This window comes from Accipiter gentilis, chromosome 14, assembly GCF_929443795.1.
Source record: "Accipiter gentilis chromosome 14, bAccGen1.1, whole genome shotgun sequence".
Taxonomy (NCBI): Eukaryota; Metazoa; Chordata; class Aves; order Accipitriformes; family Accipitridae; genus Astur; species Astur gentilis.
In genome coordinates, this window is record NC_064893.1 from 10346427 (window position 1) to 10370286 (window position 23860).

A 23860-nucleotide genomic window follows, 5' to 3' on the forward strand; every position below is an offset into this window, starting at 1 on the left:
ACCCTCCTGGAGCTGAAGCTGCTATGTGTAGTTCTTCTTTGCTAGCCAGCACAGTGGAGTGAGTACGAAAAGAGAAAAAAAAAATATGCATGCAATAATTTGAATTTGAAAGTGAATTTTGATTTGATTGAGTTCAGCAGTCCTTCTGTGTTTGACTTCTGCATTTATTTGTATATTCAAGCTCTACAAGCATGAGGGCTTGCCAAGTGAATTTTAAACAGAGATGCGCATGTACTGACCATTAGTGAATTCTGAATACTTTATACTCTTGTAAAATTTACACCATGCTGCTTTGTTATCTACCTCCCCTTACCAGGGAATAGAAAGGGAAATAGGTGGATATGGCACATATTGCATATTATAATTTATAATGGACTGCTCTACAGAGAGGAAGTTATTTGCTGACATTACCATTGAACATAAATAATGAATAAATTAGAGAATGTTGCAATCTGTTTATAAAGAATTCTCAGACAAAGGTGAAATTCATGAAAAAAATATTAGTTGCAAATGATTTGCTCAGCTCTAGTTCTTATTCCTGTGGCTCTGAGGGACCTTGACTAGTCATGAGCTGATAACCTTCAATTCCAGCATGGCAGGCTATAAACTCCTCTACATGACTTACAGAATCAGAAGAATTTTAATTAAAAATATTTACCAATATTCATGCCCTCCTTCATCTCCAGAGTGACCTCAGAGCAGAAGGGGGCTTTAGCTGACAAGAAATCTAGGTCATTCTCCTTCCACCTTTCCTGTCACTGAATCTCGTGTGAAGCTTAATTTTGCATTGTGATGGAGTAACAGCAAGGGACTTAGTCCATGCAAAGTCCTAAATTTTGAATGTTAAGTAGGTGAAGCTTATTTGTGCGTCTTGACCCTCAGTACAACATGGCTGGGGTGAAGACAATGCTGAAATTTTGTGCCTAACATGAAGTAGCGGTCATTGCCACCTAGGATAAAGGAGACTTAGATCAATGGTCACCCAGCCAGGGTAGGAGGAGGAAATGGTGATCTCATGTAAATGCTGATGTGCTTGTTTGTGTTAACAGGCTGCTGTTGGTGTAACCTCTTTTGGGAAAAGTCTTCTGGATAAAGGACATCTCTGCAAATTAGGAAATGAGAGCTTTATTCTCAGTTGTGTCAGAGATTTCTTAAAAAAAAAGCCATTTTGTCCAGACACTTTAAGATTTAAAGCACTGGTGTAAGTGCTTAGCTGCCTGTGATTTCTCCTCATTATGTTTGTGGCACCTAATTATCATGTGGATATGAATTTTGAAGTGGCCCATGCCCTCTCCCTCCCTATTCGTATTTCAATAAAGTAAAGATTATAATCTCTGCTGATCTCACAGGGATGCTGTGAGGATCCATTATATGGCTTTTTGTCTTAGAAGAAGCTATAAAAGTTCATAATGTCTTATTAGCGATGTATATCAGTCTGGACCATCCACAAAGGCTTTCAAGACATCTTGGATGAAGTGTTTTGAACCAGGCAGGGCCACCCTGCCATCAACCCCAAAACCCAGGGGATTCACGCAAGAGTGATTGGTTTGTCTTTGAGGCAGTTCCTGTGCCCTGGGTTTTGGCAGCTCTTTCAGAGCGGTGTGGTTTGGGATGGTGAGAATGAGCAGTCCCTGAGCAGGACAGTCAAGACATTGTTTCTCTCTTGCACGCTTGTCTCATGCACAAGAAATTCCCAGAATTGGCTTTCTGAGAGCCTGTGAAACACTTCCCACACCTGCCCCGTGGCTGTGAGTGAAGAATTGGTCCCACCGACCCATGTCAGCTCCCACTACTGCTCCAGGTTTGGAATAGCCATGTGGATCCTGTCCCCTGAGGTAGTCACAGGCCCACTTGTCTTGTTTCAGGTTCCTTTTCATCCCTGGAGCAGTTCATAAAGGTTATAGATTACATGGGAATCAGACTCTTTTAGGCTTAATGTTTTTGCATGTTGATACCATGTTTGCTAATTACCCATGCTATTATCTCTATTAGACTCCCCCTTCCTGCCTGATACACATTATGGTGAATTTGCAACAGGTTCAAGCAGAAATAAAAGAGGAAAAAACCTCCACTTCCCAACCCTTCTTCACTTCCGTTTCTGTCTTATTTTGGCTTCCTCCTCCTACCTCTGTGGTAGCTTTGCAGTATTTCTGTCTCCCCTCTGTAAGCTCAGGGTCAGTGTCACCAGAAACAGCTCCTCTCCAAATGGGAGGATGACCATGACTTGTGGCTCCCCCCAAAATTCTGCAGTGCTGCAACTTGATGGGGCTTGTCCTGCCTCAAGCACCCTGGGGTGGAAGACATGGGATACCTCGGCTTCACAGACTGGCATGGAGAAATAGGAAGAAACAGTCTGTCAAGGGGAAACAAACCAGATCACTAAATCTTCTCACTCAGTTACCCTAAACCTGCTTGTCTCCTAGTTCTTTTCAAGGCCTGCATTTTTGTTTTGTTTTATTTTATTTTTAATTTTAAGGATCCCCTCTCTATGAATAGTCTCTAAGGTGGGCACTGGGTTATTGTCCTTTTGGTTTTCCCATTTGAGATTGAGCCAAGATTAGCCAGGGCATAAACTCCTGCCCCGGTTGCAGTGCTTTTGCTTTGATGCACGCATTTCAGCTTTAAAGTCTCTCTCCAGCAGCTGTAAACCACATCCCTACCCTCACAAGGTCTTTTGCCCTGAGATTCATGTGAGCAGCACAAATAGACATTTGCTCAGGTTTTTCACGTATGGGTTTGGCAAGACGCATCCCACCGTTCCTTACCCACCTTGGTCTGGTTTGCTTTCCCTGCTCTTCCTCAAGTGAATCCTGTTGGGAGAGGTGTCGGAGGGCAGTACCATAACTGAAACAGCACATCAGGGCCGAGCAAATGTAATAACAAGCTGTTCTGCAAATTGTGGCCTAAAAGAAACATGAAAACAAAATCTGAGGGAGGGTTGCTGTTATTATGTTATAGAGACTGTGATTTCTCTTGCAATGTTTTGCTGCTTTCTTGTTTTTAGCTTTCCACCTCTGTGCTGTATGAGATTACAAGATTTCAAAAGCATTTAACTATTACTCGGAATAAAAAATCTCAGCATGGACTGCTGGTTCAATCATAATCCACCGTGATATAGTATGTGTCATCTCTTCTCTGGATTAAATCTAACCAGGAAAGGGGACCCTGCAGCATCTCCTCATCCATCCTGCAAATACCAGTCTGGTGGGAGTAACCAGGACCACTGTGGTGACCATCTTACTGCCCATTACGTTCTTGAAAAGGATGTTTGGGAAAGGTGGGACCTAGTACAAGCAGCTTAAGTTCTGGTGGGAAGAAGAAAGGAGCCCTGTTACCTGCTGTTTTCTCTCTTTTTCTCGCCATGCCGCTTTAAATAACACGATGGCATGCTGCCGAGTGGTGGTCCATTGCAACCACACACCATACAGCTGTGTGTTGTTTGTGAATGTCGTCGGGGAGGTGGAGATGAAGCCTTTGTTCTTCCTGCAACACAACATTGTGTTGCTCAGATCTAGCTCCTGGCCCTGCTGAACCAAGCTGATGCCCTCCTTCACTAAGGAGTTTTCTTCCTTTCCCCAAAAGCCAGTTCCGAATAGGAAAGTTGTTTGGTATTTAGCTCTAGTGGGTGTGGAAGTGTGTTTATAGATTACCAACCCACACAGCATTATAAGGTTCAAAACTCATTTTTTCCAGTTTACTGAAACTGTAAAATCGTAGTGCCATATCTCGCAGTGCGCAGTTGCAGCCCGTTCTCAAGTATGTGGATACTGTCCCTTGGAGTGAGCTTATGGGTTGACCGCGTGTATGAAGAGCTCTGCGTGGGCTTTTAGAGAGCAGCCCCATCACCAGCTCCTGCTGCATGTTCCCACGTATAGGCCAACCACCGTATAAGCAACCCAGCCCATCACAAACAGAGGGCTGAACTCAGGGCTTTGTGAGGTCTGCAAGAGAGCTTCTGCCAGCTCAGCAGGGGTTTGCCAAAGCACACTGTGGCAGCAAGGGACCCACGCTTTGCCATAGCAGCTCTTGGGATGGAGATGGAGTCAGCCCCACGGACACATGTGAGCGCAGCTGCTGGGGGGAGGCGGGCAAGGGAGGATTTGTCTTTTTGCGATTGGCAAAAAAGCTTTCTCAACCAAATAGAAAGGTTTACTACTTTGGAGGGCAGCGTGTGAAGGTACCAAGAGCTGGTAAGGAGCACAGAGGTGGAGTCAGAGTCAACCATGAGTAAAATACAGGCTTTTGGGTGCATAGTATAAGTGGTTCAACACCACTAGTGATATAACAGGTTTGTTTTCTTCCCTCTCACACTTCCACAGCATATTGCATATGAGATACCACTAAAGAGATGACATGACACGGTATCAGAGTGGTTTTTTCCTCCTCGTAGCGAGAATATATAATAATCTCTCTGGGAAGCACGTCTCAGGCTATCTCCAAGAACAATAGATGCTTGTAAGGCATCCAGTGAAGTCAGAATAGCTGGAGGCTGCAAGTCACATAATAACTTTTTGTGCTTGCATAGTGTTTCATTTTCAGACTGATCTGAGTAGGAGATGGAAAATAACCAGATTTTTTTTTTTTTAATTGGCAACTTCTCAGGTTGGTGTTTTTTTGAAAACCAGGAATTGCCATCTGAATTATCACACTGGCAAAAGCCGGATTGTGCCAGGGAAACAGGGGGTTGTCTGTGGATGCTTCTGCTCTTTGGAGCAGACTGTGGGAGCAGAAGGAGAGTACTGGGAGTCTGGAGGAGGATTTAAACAACACCACACGTGGTGTAAGAAGGACGCAGGCTTCTGGAGTGGTCGAAGTGGTGCCCCAGCTTGTGCGTGGGAGCGGAGCCTGCAGCATGCCATTATGCCTACTGCCGGGCTGCGGGTACCAGCGCCTGAGCTGCTGCTGCTGCTGCTGCCTGTGGCATGCCCTGAAGAGGGATGAGATGCACCATGTACCCACCAGTGCTGCTGCCGATGAGCAGTGAGTGGCAAGGCTTCGGGTGCAGGCTGTAAAGGTGCTCTAGTCTCCTTATCTAAATATTGCAAGATCACTACCGGTGCTAGGGAAAAAGAAAAAAAGATGGTCACAGAAAGTCATGGGACCCAATTCTTCTTTGTCACGACTAGGTTCGTTGAAAGGGGGGCCCTGATATTTAAGATACGTTTTGCTATGACAGCAAATCCAGGTTTCACTTAGCCTGGCTTGCAAAATGAGGTGGTGTTACTACACATCATTCAGGCTGGGATGAGGTCCCTAACGTACTGTGTTCTTCCCAGTGGTGTGGACAAAATCACAACAGGCTCTAAATCAGTACTATTATATATTGCTCCTAATTATGTGTTGCATAGGCTTGGATTTGAGGAGGATTTTGAGGAGGCTGAGAGCTTATTTGTGTTTGCTTTTCCCCTAAAAGCTATTTTTTAGAGTTTCATTAAGCTGTATAAAACCAGATTGTAATGTACAAAATCATACTTGCTGGAGAGGGTTTTCAGCATTCCCTAGGAAGGAGTCATTTACGATTGTCTGAATTACCAGGATTCAGTTTGAGGGGGAGGAAATGGACTTTGTTTAATTCCAGGCCCCATTCTCTGCCTGTGCGACTGTCACCCATATTCTGGGCAGCTGCCTTGTGCCACCAGGCAGAGGGGAAGGAGTGCAATAAGACATAGCTTTGACTGGAAGGCAGGTAGCTAAAGTTATGGCATTTAAATCAAGACTTGGGTTGTGCTTTTACCTTTACATGTTTTAAATTGCAGCTTTCAACAGAAACTGGGTATCTGTGTACATGCTTTGGCACAGGGGCACAGATGCTGCATTCTGCTTGGCTGATATATTTAGTTGAAGTATACAGTGCTACTAATCTCAAGAAAAAGTTTTATCAGCAAATCATTTATTTCCTCAGGACAGGAAAAACAATTCAGCAAATATTTTCAGGGAATACAAAGAGAAAAAAGCAGATGCATTCAATGGATTTAGTAGGAGCATTTTCAACCCAGAGATTTTCCTTTTGCGGTTTCTGTGATTTGACAGAATCTTTGAAAATTGGAGTAGTTATTGATAAAGAAAAGCCCTTTTACCTCCTTCTTCCCCCTCCCCTCAATTGCATTCTTATATGCATCTTTACATGAATACTCGCCATCCAAGTGTGAGGACACACACTTGCAATAGGGGGGTTGCTGAGCTCCAGTGCATTCTCTGTCTGATTTGTAGTTTTGGAAGGGCCCTACACTTTAGGATATTTTTGGATATGGACTCTCTTTTCTTTTGAAATTCTTTCACTTAGGTTAAACATACTTGACTATGCAGAGCAAAAGATATTTGAATATTTGGACCAAAACCTGACACTCAGCTACCCTTGCTGTATAAGCACCCAATTCTCGCCTTGTCTGAGCTGATGAGTATTTACCCCTTTCAGTCTCAGTTCCTTTTTCATTGTTTGAAATTTTCCCTTTCTCTGTCCTTCCCCCACAACTAATTTCAGCCCCCTGCCAAAAAATAAACAAAAAGCTAAGCATCTCCGCCCACTCTGTCTTGAGTTTTTTAGTTTATCTTGGGTCCACTCCATCCCATAGAGTAACCCCACATTTCCCCCCTACCTCTCTGGAGCCTGACCTTGTTCCAAGCTTCTTGCACAAGAGCTAAGCCATGCCTGAACCTCTTCCCCAGGCTCTCCTTTATGCGGCTTTTAACCCTGTCCTTGGACAAAAATCAGACACCCAAGGATGCCCATGCTCTGGATTGCCTCTTTGTAGTGGTACTGACCTCGTTCCCCTGTGCCTCTCTTCACAGAGCTTAGAGCATCTTGCAGAAAGTGTGGATAGGGCTTTTCGTGCTTCTCCAGTTCCTTTCCCTCACTGTCAGGGTGGTTTGGTACGCTCAACCCATATAGCAGGGGAAGGCCTGAGCCACTGGGCTTTGGAGGAGGAAGGGAGCAGCCCTTTGACCACCTGCATCCTCCTCAGCATTGAGAGTAATCCCTGAGCCCAGATGGGAAACTAGTCCTGTATTCCCCTTTTATTCTGATGAAAGATGCGGGGAAACAAAATCTTTTGGGTTGAAGAAAATGTTTCTTTGGCTCAAGACAGTTTATATTTTCCTTGCTGGAAAAAAAGGAAAAAATGTTTTTTGGACAACTCAGACTGATTTTTTTTCTCCTTTTTTTTGGTGCTGGCCACCTAACTGAAAATATCAATTATTTCCACGGTCACAGGCACTCTGCCAAACTCCTGATCCTCATGACTAGCGCTCCAATATAACTTTATGGATTTGTTATCACAGCAGATTCAGCCTTGGCTACTGGCTTCTGTAAACAATGTTTTGCTCTTCTTTATGGTTCCTTACACCTCCTCAGAGCACGGTGCTAACCGTACCGCTCCCTGCACATCTGCTACCTGAGGTTAAAAGCACTTGACCCAGCCACAACCCAGGCACTCCTCTTTCTGTTGGAGCTGCGCCCTTCTTGGCCTTTGTGCTTGTTCTTTGTGTTGTTCAAGGCGTAATTCAGCTATAGCCACCATTCCCCAAACAGCTAAATCGCTTATATTTCTTGCAGCTGACACAGTGGCCAAAGTACTTCATGCTATTAACCATCTCTGTGTTTAGCCTAGTAGGTTGTTAGGCTACCCCTGCCATTAACGCTGCCTTTTCATGAAATGCACGGCTGGAGCGTACTTGGCTCAAATTCCTGGTGTACAAAACTAGGATGGAGTAGCTGGTATTGAGCATGGCATATCCTGTGATAAATTCAGATGTGTTAGCAAACCCTCCTGTCCAGCTTGTTGCTGGTAGGAAAGGCTAGCATGCTAGCAAGGCAGCAGAACACAACACAGATGCAGGGCACCATCCTCAAATGCTTGAACAACAGATGGATCTTTCAAGACTTAAATTATAACCTCTCTTTCTTTGGGAGCTGAAGGTATGTATTTTCCCCACAGTGCCTTTAAAGTGCTGTAAAGGGAAGACCAAAGCCATCAGGGCAGGTCTCAGCATTTGGAGGTTCTCCAGACTATAAACCTTGTGGATTTTGTGCCTACATCTGGATTAACGAACAATTCTTTCCTCCCAGAGCAAGGGTGGCCTGACATCTCCAGACCTGGCCTTGGTGTTTTGGACTGTTTATGCCATTTTTGACTGCTGACAGTTCAATTTGCCGTAGGTTTTGGACCTCTCGTGAACCACTCAGGATTTGGGAATTGCATTCCTCAACCACAACCAAGGATCTAGAGCATGATATCCTGATGAAAAAATTATGTTTCCTAACCAGCACATGCTTATTCGTGAAATTCATTGCTTTGGTTGTTTAGAAGTCAAGATGAAGTTTGACTGCAAGCTCAGTAGTATGGTTGCTGACACATCATCCATCCCACAGAAGTCACTAAAAATACCATTTCTGCCACAAGAATTCACCATGAAGTAATGTATGTTTTCCAGGGTTTTTGTTCACACTACACTTTAATGCATAATGCAGGGGTTTTATTCATTAGATAATAGATACTTCAGGTAATGAAAATTCATTCTGTGTAGCAGAAATACCAAGAAGAAGTGGCTTCTTATAACTGTTCAAGGGCTCAAAAGTGGATACTTGTATGCTTTCATGTTTGATTCTTGTTCCACATCACTTCAGAAGCATAATTTTTGTTGACAGAAAATTGGCCAGGCTTAATAAAGCAAGGTATTTCTATATCAGCTTCTGGGTTCTTTCTAATGCGTTGTCATTTTAGGAGCTAATTGACTTCACAGGCAAGATACGTTGGGACCAAATTTTCAAAGGCTTATGGCTCTGTGAAAAGATAATCCATAGGAAACTTTTTTTTTTTTAAATACTAGCAGAGATTAATCTGTCTTACTTCCCAGCTCTGCAAGAAGCAGAGCACCACTACATGTTATTTCAGGGAGAGAAAGCACTACAGTTAAACTCCCAGCTCATGTCACCCTTCCGGCTGTCACACATGGGTGACACCAGGGCCGTTTTATCATTGTCTGGAGAAGAGGAGCATCTCAGAGCACCTTCTGGTTTGTGTAACAGGAAGCCGGAGAGCTGACCCACTTGACACAGTTCCAGATCCCTTTAGAGGTTTTCCGCCTCCATCTCCATGGCAGCTGCGTAATTTCTGATGCTGCTACCTCCAGAGGAACCAGAGCTCCAAGAGCTGAAGTCACTCAGTCCAACTGAAATAGGTACACTCGTTCCCTTGGATGTTACTGTCTCCCATTTTGTTTTGCAAAGAGAAGCAAATCACCCAAGAAGACTTCAGAGTCAGCTTGTCAGAAGATATTATGTAAATTAGCAAATCACATGGGCTCGTATTTAGAGCAGGCAAGTGAAAAGAGAGAAGTGTTTAGCTGCAACGTAGTCTGAATTAACTGCCTGACTTTGAGGCACAAGATTGTCAAGTGACTTGCTTACTCAGATGAGATGTAAGATTGGAGGAAACCAATTGTATCAAACCTGAACTTTTCATGATAATAAATTATGTATCTATATACACACATATGTAGGTATAAAAAAATTAGGACATAGATATATATACACACACACACACACACACATACTTCTCAATTGTACTCTCTTGTGAAGCTATTCTGGTGAAATTACTGCATACTTCACAAAGTCAGGCATTGTTTCCATTTAAAATCTCTCATGTGCTCCTTCCCTTCTCATAACATTCAAACCTACAGCACTCAAGAACAGTCTGGCAAAGCCCTGGGAAGGGAATTGGCACCATATGCTATTGCTTCTGCTTTCAGAAGGACACCCTTTAGGCCCACTGATTTACAGACTCATGCAACTCACCTTTTGGATTACATTTCTTGCTAATTATCAGGAACAACATGAGGCTGATTATTGAAAGGGCAGTCACTACTCCCAGGCCAGGCATTCCTCCTGGTCCTGCAGACAAGAAGGCCACTGCAAACTGTCAAGGTTTGCAGGTAAAACCAGAAATGCATAGAGGTGGCTCCAATCGGAGATTGTCTACGACTCTCCCCAAACTTGCTCAGCAGCTCTGGAAACATGTTTGGACAGAATGGGAGACCCTCTCCGCTCAGCCCCTGCTCAGCACTGGCTATGCAGAGAGGCACATTTCTCGGTTTATCAAAAACAGAGGTCCCATTTCCCAAATATTGCAGTGTGCGTGTGAAACGTGGATGAAGGGGGCTGAAGAGCAGCTGTCTGAGGTCCAGAGAGATCAGGTTGAGGCATGTGGAAGAAAAGACACAGCAGAGGCAATTGCCAGTGTGGTACAGCAATTTGGGTTCCTGCTGAATTACTGACCACAAACACCACAAAAGCAGGGGCAACCTCTTCTTCTTGCAGCATAACCCTGCTCTGATGAGTATGAGAAAGCCTCCTGTTTCAGGAGGTCATCCAAGCAGGAGCTCAGGTTGAGCAGGGTGTCCTGAGCGTGGTGGGTCCTCATCCACCGAGCTCTCCTCTCCTGGACAGTCATACATTTACTGGCTGTTGTGCCTACAGAGCTGGGAACCCTGCTTGTAGCTCTGCAGACTGTCACATCTTAAAGGTGTTGCCTTCTAATGACTGATACAGAAACAAGATGAAGTAATTGAATAGCAGCAGACTCCAAGAAGGAAGGTTGGTGGCCATGTTTCTTTGAAGCCAAAGCTCCACAGATTCACAGAATAATAACAATAATAATAATAATAATGATGATGATGATGATGATAATAATAGTAGTAGTGGGCTGGAAATACTGAATTTTGCATGTCATCTTTTCCTGAAGATTTACATACATGTATTTCAGTGAATTATAGCTTATTTATATATTCTGTAAGTACTCAAGTTCACGGGTAGCACTTGACTTCCTGTGAATGATATAAACCTGCCCACCCCCCCCCAGTGCAATCTCTGAAATAGCTTGTTAGTATCTGCAAATGAAAATGGGCAAATAGTCCTGAAACCTCCATCACTGTACAATCCCTCCCATGCTGTGGTGAGCCAGATAGCAAGCATTCCTCAAATGGGTCAGGGAAAATCCCCTTACACAAGCCTTGCACATACCAGTTTCAGTCTGTGACTTCCTCCCACCCTCACCCCCCACCCGCCATTGCCCTCTGTAACCTGGAGTTAAGAAAGCACTTCATCAGATAACACCAGGAAAGGTCAGAGCATTTGGTTTAGCATTTTACTGGAAGAATAAGCAGCCTGGCTCTCTGGAGTGCCAGGGACGGTGATCTAGTGGCCTGAACATAGGACCAGGAGCTATAAATTCCTACATCTTAATCCCAGCACTGACAATTACTTCTCCCGCGACCTTGAGCAAATTGCTTAACCTTTCTGCTTCTGCCTTTCCCCGTTGTGAAACTAGGAATCCTGCCTCACCAGGATTTTGCGAGGGTTAATTATTTAATGTGTGTGCTGAAGTGTCCTTCTGCTGGGGTCTATTGTATTCTGGGTGTCTGTCGGTGTCCAACACAGCTGATCACTGCCTTGTGTTCAGAGCCTGACGAGGAAACCTCAGGCAGCAGTTTCATCTCAGAAAGAGGTCATCCAGCAGGCTTAGGGCAGGAAGAAAGAGTAAATGCAGGAGGCTACAGGAGACCACTGACCCGGCAGGCTGTCTTTCCTGTAGGAAGTGCTGTAAGAACTATTCCAGAGTGGAGGGAGAGGAGCATGGACATCACCGTCTGTTGATACTTTAGACCATAAGGAGGTTACATCCCTTTGCTCTGCCCAATTGCCTGCTGCAGGAAGTGGAGCTGTGGCTTGGAGGTGGAATGATGCTGCAGATGAGCAACATGGTGTATGTGCTGCTCCTTGGTCAGGTCTGCAGGCGGAATGTAGCCCAAAAGCTTTGACTTTAAAGGAGTGTGGAATGAGGCCCTTCATGACAGTTGCACTCTGAAAAGGGAAAGAAAGAGAGAGGCAGCAGTATAAGCTCTGACTGTTTCACTTCTCTCCACACTTAGATATCAATGTTACTTCATGTGCCATTAATTAGACTTAATAGTCTATACTTTATCTCCCTTGTCACAATAAATTAAGTGTGAAAAATTTCAACAGAAAAGCACTCAAGTGATCTCAGCATTAACAAGTTCAGCTTTCCTGAGACCCGAATTCAGCAAAGTGCTTCAGCATCTGCTTGAAGTTCTGCATGGGCTTAGCTGAGCTGCAGCCTGAGACAGTATCAAGGGAAGGGCAAACCTCGAAGGTTGGGCTGCTCAACCCTCCAAACTGATGTTAGTAGCTCTGCCCTGGGCAAACGATTGCCTCCATCCCAGCAGCATTGCTCACCTGAACAAATAGACGGTGTGCGCCTTTCATCTGTCACTGATCTTCAGCTTAAGGGGAAGTCGTTCATTTAGAACCCAAATTTTCCAGCTCAAGTGGCTACATTTGGCTTCCAAATCTGGCTGCTCATATTTGAATTTTTAGTTAGGCAGGAGATCAGCTCTGAAAACTTTGGCTGCAGGCAGAAACTGCATTTCAAATAAGGTAGCCTGAGCAAACATCACAGAAATGTACTACACTCAGAGCTGGGGAAGGGGAGAGCTCTCAGAGTGGCTACCCAGCCCTTTTCAATTCCAGCTTGGGTCATATACACTCAGTTTCACATTCTCAAACTTGAAGGACATGCGCCATGAAAGTTGAAAACCTAAAAGACAGAGGCATCACTGAAAGAAGAGGTTTCCACTCTCCAGGAAGCATCTAAAACTAGATCAATACTAGATTTTGCATCAGGTCAGCTGAGTTGGAGACTCTGTCCCCTCCACTAAAGCCAACGGGATCAAGTCCCTTTGAAGGTCCCCAGTTCTTACTGAAAGTCCTTAACACCTTGAGGGGTCAAAACTGTACGCTATAAAAATATCATCTGGAGCTTTTGAATATTTTAGCTTCTGATCCTGGTCCAAATTTGGAAGAACAACTGAGTTCAAAACAGGAAGGAAAAAAACCCAAATGCAGGTGCTTACATTTTAACTGGATCTTAAAAGTGTTTGATTTGAATTTTGTTTGGGGGTGGAGAGGTTCAGCTGTGCTTCTGTTTTTATTCCAAGTGGGTTTGTGCACTCCAAAATGAGCACTAATGCACGAAGTAGCACAGCACAAAATAATCTAAGTTTATGCCTTCAGAGCAAACCCCGGAAATATGTGCTGCTGTAAAGATTCCTGCTGTGCTGAGGTCCGAGGTCTGCATATATCTTTATTGGTGAACTCCTGCAGGAGCAAATAACAGGCGAAGGCATGACTTGAACCGAGCTGCTTGTTACTCCTGCAATGGGAATTCAGCCCCTGCTGCTGCCAATTAGAGGGCTAATTGAGAAGTGGATCCTCAACCCCTTCAGAAATTGCTATCTCAAGGAAATTTCCTGCCTCTCTCAATGGTGCTGTGACACAAGCCAGGCAAAGGCTGTGCTAATGGCGGCTGGGATAGGCACCATGAAGGAAAGTGCTATTCAGGAAGAAAAGTATGATGCTTCAGTATTTATGCAAAGTTTAAAGAGCATATGGCATTTGGAAGAAAACAAGAATGTGGGCTTGTTTTCTTGAGATTCAGGGGCTCATGTCCCAAAGACCAGAAGCAAGATATGTCTTAAACTGCTGAGTTTGTGTCATTAAAAATCTCCTCGAATATGGCATGCTGGACTTTTCCCATGGCAGAAGCATTTCAGGGTCTCCCCTGATGAGGCCTAAGATAACATTATTTATTTAGAAATTCTTCCAGAGTGTCTGTTTAGTATTCAGCAACCTACCTTTGCCATCTTCCCTCTCCATCTACAGTCTCACCCCAAAAGCCAGCTGAGCTGATTAGTTGTTAAGACCTAACACATAGCCAGGACTCTCATGTGAAATCAAAAGATTAAATCTAGATTAAATCTGATTGCCCACTGGTGCAACTTCACTTAAATTGTTTAAGCTTAAACTAGGGATGAATTTGGCTCAGAGTCATTAATTGGTTTGGGTAGCTTGCAGTTCTTTGCCTGAAGGACATTAAATACTAATTTATTTGTTGCAAAACAGTTTTACGTCACAGCTAGTATCTGGCATGGAAGGAAAGAAAAGCAAACTACCCAAAATTGCCAGGAAGCTGTAATCCTCAAGGAATTTTCTCCTATCTAAATTGGAACTACCTCAGTAGCAGAAGGTTACTCGGGGTTACTTTAATAAGAAGGAGAAAACCAGCTCTTCCATTGTGATCGGCCACGCAAGTTCCCTTTGCTTTTGGTAGAAGTAGGATTGAATCTCAGGGTAGGAATATATCTGGAGTACCACCCAAACCTGAACCATCATTTTGCCTTTCAGAAGGGTTCATTTCTTCCCCAGCTACTTTTCCAAGTTTGTTTGCCAGGCTCTGCACTTTTCAGCTATGACTGGCAACAGAAATGCAGCAGAACAGTATGAAGAAAGAGGATTTTCTCCTAGGATTCCTGACCTGAGCAGAAATAGGCAGTACTGGAAATAGTGCAAAACCCATCTTCCTTGAAAACTTTCCAGTCCAGTTTTGCAGACTGTAGGCATTTGGGCAGTCCAGATGAACTCTGGATAACCACCCAAATTTTTGGGTTTGCCCATCACTAAAAATATCACAGACTGGAGGGCACTGTCTTGAACTGTGTCTCCAGGCATTTTGAAATTCACCCAGCCCTGGTTGAAGTGATCATTATAATCTGGCAGGGAATGCAATCTGGGTTCCAAACTGCAGCTATTTTTAAAGTCATCTTGCCAAATCCCTGTTGGAGACTGAAAAGAAAACTATTTTAGCCTGAACAGAATGATCAATAATTTCGTATTCTTGATGTAGCATTTGTTTGTGAGAAGCATATATAAAAGCACGTATCTGTAGGTAAATTGCATACAGATAAGCAACTGTTAAGGTTTGTAATCTTGCTGTAGAGTCCAAAATAATAGTGATGATGATTTTAAAGCCCTCCAAACTCTGTTACAATTTTTAGTTACCACCTACTCATGGCCTCCCACGCACTCCAGGAAACCAGCTAGCTTTCCCAGCTACTCTGCAGCAAGCTCTTCACAAGCATGAGTACAATTATAGTCTAAACAAGGCTAGAGGTTTCCCATGCAGATGACTTTACTGTCTTTTCTTACACTGCACGAGGCCAGAGATGTCAAGCCATACAGTAGGTACATGCACGAGCATGGTCAGGTGAGAGGAAGGGAAGGAAGCCTGGTTGCGTTTGATGCTTTTGGGAATCCCCTTCCCAAAAAAGCTTGTTCTTCCCAGACAGAGAAAAAAATGTTAAAGCGCAGCTTGCAAAAGCGGTGGTGAGTAGGTTGTTATCAGGGGCACCCAGCTTGGGAAAGCACTCGGTTAAGATGAGACCTGTGTGTAGAGCGGGAGAGAGTAAGGGTGACAGGACTGCATGATCAATGCAAAGGGGACCCTAAACAGAAAAAAGTGAGCAAGGCATGAAATCCAGAGAAAGTACAGTGTGAGCCGTAGCACAGTGAAGAAGCTGAGAGTAGAAGATTACAGCAGTATCACCTGTCTTAAAGTGTGCCAAAGGAGGGACTCCAGGACGGGGGTGGATTGCTGGCAAATCTCTTACTATTTTCATCTTCTATCTGCAGGAGACAATGATGGATTATCTACGTTTAATAGGAATTTATGACCCAACAAGTGACATTTAAAGTACTCAATGATGCATTTAATAACTAAACATTCTTCCTGATTAGTGCTCATTTGATCTCTTGAGTATACAGCTCTCTCTGACTGAGGTTTTAAAAAAATGCCCTTGTCTCCCTATAGCTCATGCCAGAGTGTGGGGAAGCTACAGACCTCAGGGATATCTGAGAAATTAATTTTGCCTGAGAATGTATGAACTATATAGTTTATAATCTTTTGGTTGCTCTCTCTCTCTCTCTCAATATGCTTTTAGAAGGATGCAGAAGTTGGAAGGCAGAAGTCCTGCTGATTCTTCATTAAACTGATTTTTTCCTTTCTTTGTCAGATTTATGAAGACTCATTGAACATTAATGCAATCGCTTAGCCATTTGCAAAGGTGAACAAAATTGATGTCAAGTAATCTGCATGATTTTAGTAATTTAAATAAAAATGTAAAGAAATGAACTTGTGCCACTTGGCGGAGGCTGTGTTTCTCCTGTTGTTTTTTGGGTTGCATTTTCACAAATAGGCAAGCTCAGATTCTCAGCTCTCTATCTGATGGGCAGAGAAGAATTGGAGAGATAGAGAATGGGAAAAGGAGCATTGTTGTTGGCATTGATAATTCACTCCTAGAGAGGTTATTCTTTGTCCACTATTTCTGGTCCCAAAGATAAGAAGGTATGTTCAGTATCCTAGGAGAAATGGGTTTCTGCGTGTCTCTACCCACATCCCTTCCTCGGTATCCCTTACACTTTTTGGGATTCACCCTCAGGAGAGGAAATCAGCCTTCACCTTAATCTTTTGAAGGTTTCTCTTTTCCACTCTAAACCCCTCAAAACCTCTTACATCAGTTTCAGTGAAAGGCTTAGGAGTATACCCTAGTCATCTATCCTACTGCTGTCCTGAACTTACAGGCAAACATAAAATGACTGCTGCAGCCCATGCATTGCATCATTTTTAACCTTCTGTTGTAGGAGCTCTAAAAGCAGGATTTGTATCAGGAGGCCACCAGCTGATGAATGGTGGCTGTTTCCTTCTCGTTTACTCTGTGACAACCTTCCTAAGTTAATCACCATTAGACAGACATGGGCAAACAAATCTTTGCCCAGCTCAACAGCCTTATGTTCTCCTATAACATAGGTTACTGTCACACAGCAGATGAGGGAAAACACTGAGGTACTTCTTCAGGGCTTCCTACAAATCACCCCATCGCAGAGAGGGATTTACCACCCACCGCAGAGCAGGAGCCAGTTCCATCCTGTAGAAGCCTCTTGTCTGCTTGCCGGCTTTGCTGCCTTTAGCCAAGCTCCTCAAAGAGGAGTTTTATAGGCGGATGCATCAATGTCAACCAGATAAGCCTTAATTTAATAACCACTCCTCCACAGTAAGGAGAAAATGCTACCTCCCTATACCCCCCATGCCTGCCCATACCATCTCAAGGAGCCCCTCCATCTTCAGTGAGAACCTGCTGCCTGCAGCAGTGTGGGAGTTGTCACCCGTTTCATTCAGCCTGGACAGGCCTCCACCATCCACCTTTGCTTTATTTCCCCATGAAAGTCACAAAACTTTTGATGACCTTGCCTTCTGCTCCCAAAGAAAGGTTAACAGCCTTTGGGGCTTTTCGTTTTTCCTTCCCCTTCAGAAAGTCAGCTTAGTTCCAATGATAAAAATAAACAAGGCAATTGAAATGTCCCATGCATCCAAGCCTGGTTTAACTTAGCACAGGGACACTTCACCCCCTTTCTTTTGTTGGTTAGCTTGCCACTGAAACCTGTACTTGAATTTCAATGCTTTTTTTGTTTGGGCTTGATTTATCTCTAAGTTTACCCTGCTAAGTTTGCTTCTAAAGCTCATTCTTTACTGTGTCACAATAAAAACATTATACAACCCATGGCTCCCTACAAAAAGAGGTTTTTTATAGCAGTTCATATGAGAAGTCATTTATGAATGTTGTTTGTATACTGTGCTCTTCTAATGCTCTGTGAATAAAAACCTATATATTCTCCATAGCTCAATCTAAAGCTTTACATAGTAATGCCCATTCACAGGACCAGCCCTGTCTAGTGTGTGACAGATTGACACATACACAAATTCATTCTTATTTGAAATACCAAAATAAAAGTGCCTTCTGTGCTTTCTGCAGAATATTCCACCTTGAAATGGGTCTAGGTAGTTTGACTGTAGATGCAGATGAATTTTCTGCTGTTCATATTGCTGCAGTTCTTAAATGTATTATTCATTCAGAATGATTGATTTGGTGTTCTGTCCACATTGCTTAAAAGCTACCGTCTGTTCGTCTGTCTGTTAATCTGTTTTGGCATCTTGCAGAGATAGAGCTGTAGAAAACACTCTTTGTTTCTGTTGAAGTAGTGACCAAAAAAACACAACCAATCATAAAAAGGAAATGCTTGATCTTTGGATTCATGTACATAAAAAAAAATCTGTACCACTGAGATGGCTGAATAGCCGAAAGGACAGGGTTTTATATTCTGCCAGTGGTGTGCTAGAAGCACGGTGCATTTGTTTCTGCCTGATTAGTCAGATGCTGGAGCAGGGGAACCAGGAGGAGACGTCGCAGCAGAGGAAGAAGATGCTCTCCGTAAGATCATGACCTCCATCCCAGTGTCATTTCACACCTCAGGCAGTGATCTTGTTACATCTCATAAGCTAAGCAAGGTCAGCCCTGGTCAGGCTAAGCGCTTGAATAGGAAACTTCTAAGGAAAAACTCAGGCGCTGTGGGAAGTGGGGCTGGTGGCTGGGTAGGTGACGTTATTCCCTTGGAGTTGGTACAAAAGACGCGCTCTGTTAAGAAGCCTTTGTGCATCTGCGTGACTCTGCTCCGGCAGCTAAAGGCAATGCCGCTCAGGTGAGCCAGACCCAGAGGCTGCAACGGCTGAAGTTATCACCAACATTTCTTCCCGGATATCCCCGCGGAGCAGAGGCGCTAACCCCACCGGCCTGCCCAGGCTCTGCGCTGGGTGATTACATGCGTCCCCAGCATCTCCCCCCTTGCAGTTCCCGTACGAGAGGTCACGCTTTGCTTTACCCTCCTGGCAAGCCAGCGCTGCTGGCAGGCTCCATCCCCAAGCACCCTGCAGCTCAGGAGGAGGCAAATTAAACATACACGCCGGGTGAGAAAACCCCGCTGTTTTTGGAAGGTTATTGATTCAAGAAAGGGAAATAGTGAAAAGCCAAGAAATGCTCACATGAAAATCTCCCTGGCACTCCAGGCTTGCCTGCCCTCTTCCCTTCTGTTCCCAGTCAGAGACAGCCTGCTGCATACGGACCAAGAGAACTCTCCATTGTTTCCTGTGAGTGTGGAAGACATAATATTACCCTCAGTTTTTCTACAAGGATTTCCTTCTCCATCATGAATCATACCAAAGCTGTGGCCTGATTCATGAGCAGTTGTAAAAGGCGGTCCAAGGCCTGTATCTTCATTAATAGTCCAACTACGGTATTTGCTGCACATGCTGCTGATAGGTGCAAATCCTAAAGTATCACAGAGCTCATTTTTCCAAGAGAAGATATCAAAACCCATAAGCAAGACGGCATGATCATGGTGCTTTCCATTCTTCCCAACCAGAGCAGATTGCCATTGACAAAAGCTGTTCAGTGACTGGTCCGTAACAGTCAGAAAAGCAGAAGGCTTTTTCTGCTGTTGGAGGGTTCTGCTTGAGAAGTGGATGTATCCTTTTGGTGTAGTTTTTTTGACAGCAATGTGAGGATTTGGGGAAAAGAGGCAGGCAGCTCTGCAGGGTGCTTTGCTCATTGGATGAGGTGCAGGGTGAGAAAAGCGGGTGAGATAAAAAACCTCCCCAAACCCACATGTCTAAAGACAACTATACTTGCAAGTATGCAGATACATGGTGCGATGTTTAGAGAGATGACTAATTTGGTGTTTAATCAAAACAATACTCCTAGCCTTATTAGTGTGGTCTACGTTTTAATGCTGCACCTCGTGCCTGAAAGTGTTTTGCTTAATGTTTTAATTCTGACTTTTCTGAAGTGGAAGGTATTTCCCAAACCCACTCTTCATCTCTCAGTTGCAAAACAAGTGGTGAGATGAACGCTCAGGCAAAGTCCTAAGGATAAACCTATCCAGGCCAGCAAAACTGGACCCAGTCAAAAAGTTTTGCTTGGTCTTCAGATTAACGGCTGGTTGCCTTCACTCAGAGCAAATAAATCTTTCAGAAGACAGCAGCTCATCACTATCCCTTGTCGGCATGGTGACTCCTCTGCCAGTTTGTACTGTCATTGCGTGTGCCCCTGTCTGAGCACTCGTGCACGGCTGCAGGTGCCCAAGGTTTCACATGCAGCACGGATGGCAACATTGCTGTTACGAACCTGAAGTCTGAAACCTTTGACTTCATGAGCGTTTCATACCTCGTGTTTGCTCCCTGGCTAGTGGCTAGAGGTGTTCTTCACAGCCCTATCCCCAGCAAAACAAATGGCCAAAACCAACACAAAATTCTACTTGAGGGTCTTTAAAAATTTTCTTTGTATTTGGTACTTGCTTTCCTGGTTGTCTATAAAATGCCGTGCCCCAAAATGGCGTGAGGTGAACAATAGTCATTTTCCGAAATAGACAGTCTCTCAAATCCCCTTCATTTGTGTTTGTTGCTGTTGTGATTCTTCACCTACTGGCCTTTATCTAGCAAAGCAAGGTGAGTTCAAAGACAACTCTGGAGGTCTGTAATGATTTTAATGATGAGGTGAAGTTGGAAGGTCTTGTGTATTATGAACTTAATGGGGCATTCTTCTCATTTACGCTGTCATCCTTTACATGGAGTTGTGAAAAGGAAAAGGTATGGACAAGTGATCACAAGCGATTGATTTATTAAGAGATAACTGCCCCTTAGCTGTAAGTGAAGGCCTAGTAAGGCAAACAAATACTTAATAAACCCATATAATCCTACTAGAGTGACAATGGGCTTAAGTCTCCATTGTCTTCTCCCACTTGTTTTACTTTGCTATATGAAGCCATCAGATAAAGAACAATGACAAGAATCAATAACAGAGCTCTGTGAATAACTGAGATTTTTATTTTTCCTGGCTATGCTGAAAAATCATGAGAGAAATTCATTTGCAGTTGACCTGTAATGAATTCCTTCCAACATTTTTGGCAATCACTTTAAGTTAACTGTAGCATTTTCTTCAGCCTCAGATTAAATATTTTTTCTCTGACTTCAACACCTACAAGTTTTTAAATTAAAAAATAAATTGAAAGAAATATCAGAAGTGGCAGAAGTTAGTGGAACAGAAGTGGCACTAATTTTTTTTCAATACCAAAATGAAAGGTTTAGTTTCTTTTTACTGGATTTTGTTTGCAGTAGCACAAACAATCCACTGAAATTTTCAAACCATCTTATTGTCACCAAATCACATGTTTTCTCTGAGGAAAAAATATTGCTATGAAGGGATTTGCCAGGGCTCTCCTCAGTAGCCACATTCCCAGTGTTGATGCTGAAGCTGTTTATTCCAGGCACTTCATGCTCCTGTAGAAAACCCAGAATGATACGCATGAGACTATTATAGGCACACAGCAGGGAATTTTATTATGGAGCATTCTGGGGAGGTACAGCTCTTCCTTTTGCAGTTTTGGGGTGATTCTGTAGAGTTAAAACTAATGTCAGAAGGACAAAAAAAAGAATTCTTTTTGATGAAGCTTTTCTGGTTTTAAGATTAAAGTGTCACACAACTGCCATCACAAATATTTTCTGCAACAATTCCAAAGAGCTAAACATTTTCAAGGTAAGTGTGTAAATCTATCCGTGCTTGCTTTCCCAGAGGCTGGGATAGACTATTTTAAGATTGTGCTAGAAAACAGACAATACATTGGGGTTGGTCAGGAAACAGAGTCAAACCAAGAGCTCAAGTTAGCATTACCAGCCAAAAATAAGTAGCTGAGTAACTACAAGTTATAGAGGAAATACTCAGTTTAATACATTCATTTTGTTCCAGGAAGTGATGTCAAGCTATTGTCAAAGGGAAGCGGTGAAACCCAACGGGTAGTGCAACAGCCGGAAAATCTGTAAGTGTTTGCAAGACCTCCCCAGTGCCTTCTGGATCAACTTGGCCGCTCCCCTCCCCACTGCTTCCACCCTCCCCTATTTATTCCCACAAAAACCTGTCATGTGGGGGGACCTAAGATGCTGAGAAGCAAAACAACTTTGTGAAAGTCATGCAGAAAACCAGGTGTGTCCTGGTTTCAGCTGGGATAGAGTTAACTGTCTTCCTAGTAGCTGGTACAGTGCTATGTTTTGAGTTCAGTATGCGAAGAATGTTGATAACACACTGATGTTTTCAGTTGTTGCTCAGTAGTGTTTAGACTATAGTCAAGGATTTTTCAGCTTCTCATGCCCAGCCAGGGCACAAAAAGTTGGCACAGGACACAACCAGGGCACCTGACCCCAACTGGCCAACGGTGTATTCCATACCATGGGACGTCCCATCTAGTTTAGGAACTGGGAAGTGGGGGCGGGGAATCACCGCTCGGGGACTGGCGGGGTGTCGGTCGGTGGGTGGTGAGCAATTCCACTGTGCACCATTTGTACGTTCCAATCCTTCTATTACTATTGTTGTCATGTTATTAGTGTTATCATTATCATTATTAGTTTCTTCTTTTCTGTTCTATTAAACCGTTCTTATCTCAATCCACGAGTTTTACTTCTTTTTTCCCAATTTTCTCCCCCATCCCACTGGATGGGGGGGAGTGAGTGAGCAGCTGCATGGTGCTTAGTTGCTGGCTGGGGTTAAACCACGACACAGGAATACAGCCATCCCCTGGGCTTGCTCATCACAGGCTTGTGTTCAACCAGGAGACCTATGCTTTTCAGTAAGGTTTTGCATCTGCCACACTGAATAAATAAGATTGGACTGCCTGCTTATTTGTCCTATTTACAAACAAGTAGGGAAAAAAAAGTTTGCATTTTTCTTTTCAGAAGAAAAGTGCTTCCTGCACTGAGAGCCACCAGGTCTTTGTCTTTACTTACATACTCCCACTTGTAGTAGGAAGGCTGGGCCATTTTTTTGGTAAATCAAACATCAAGTTCAGGAAAGGCAGGCAGGCAAGTAAACTGAATGGTTGGTGCCTCCACAGCTGTTTGGTAACATTAATGCACCATGACTGCAATAGAGTAACCTTTGAAAAGGGTCCTCAAGAGCGCAGCCACATAGCAAAGTACACAGCTGGACTTGGTACACAATACCAATCAAGCTGGAAATGGCTGAAACAACAGTTACCAAAGGAGAAGAGGGAGGCAATGGGAGAATGGGGCTGCTTCTGTAGGGAAGACCCCAGCAGCTCTCCTGGAGGAAGAGCTGAGCCACTCCAGGGCTAAGCAGACACCCGTGCAAGGAGAGCAGCTGTGATAAAGTGGCTAGACGAGAAACTGTTCACTTGTGTCACAAAATAGGCAGATTTGCAAAAAAATGTTGAGTCTGCTTTCCTGGACAACAGACTCCAGGCAGACAGACACCTGTTTCTGAACCTGAGGAAGAAGCAGACCCCTGCAACAAAGTGATGGTAGTGCCATGAAATAATATTTTCCGTCCCTATGGTCACATTTTTAGATGTGTTACCAGGCAAGGAAACCTGACAGGCAGGCGTGCACTGAAATTCACCATAACTTTGTTCACAGTGGGACGCGCACTCACGCTGACCGTCCGCTGACGGATCCACCTCTTGGTGCGCCTGAAACAGAGCTTTTCATGTTCAAAGAGGACGGGAGGTTTGAAGGCTTGGAGGCTGGCGCAGGGTATGAAGGTGCCTGCCTCTGATCTTCATATGCCTCAGTTCTTCCAGGAGAACCTGAGCTAATTGCGGTTTTAAAAGACTATTTAATTTTTAAACCTTCCCCCCCTCCCCATTACTAAGCCGGCATGGCTTTCATCACGGAAAAGGTATGTGCCGTGTGAGGAGAAAGTAAGGAAACGTGAGACAGGCTCTTGCACGTACTAAAAATGATGCGTGTGGGGGGACAGCCAAGGAAGTCACTTCACAGGAGATAGGGATTGAGTGGCTTCCACTCTATGGGGCTTTGCTGATCCCAACTAATTAATGTTTGTAAAGCACTTTGAAGATGAAAAGCAGCAATTTATCACTAAGTTTAATTATGTGCATCATGTTACTTAAGACTTTCACTAGCTACCTTCGAACACCACCAAGCTCTTCCCTCTAAATGGTGAACAAGCCAAAGAGTTCAAGGCAGACTTTCAGAAGTTGGTGCGAGGACTCTGGGATGGGAGCAAAGCCGCAGCAGTACATTGCGCTGACGCCTCT

At 43.9% G+C, this 23860-nt stretch overlaps 1 protein-coding gene across 1 annotated transcript in view; it reads left to right on the forward strand.

The window, feature by feature from the left end:
* Positions 1-23860, forward strand: part of ZDHHC3 (zinc finger DHHC-type palmitoyltransferase 3) — a 435152-nt gene that overhangs the window by 217164 nt on the left and 194128 nt on the right. The gene's annotated exons all lie outside the window — the stretch shown is intronic.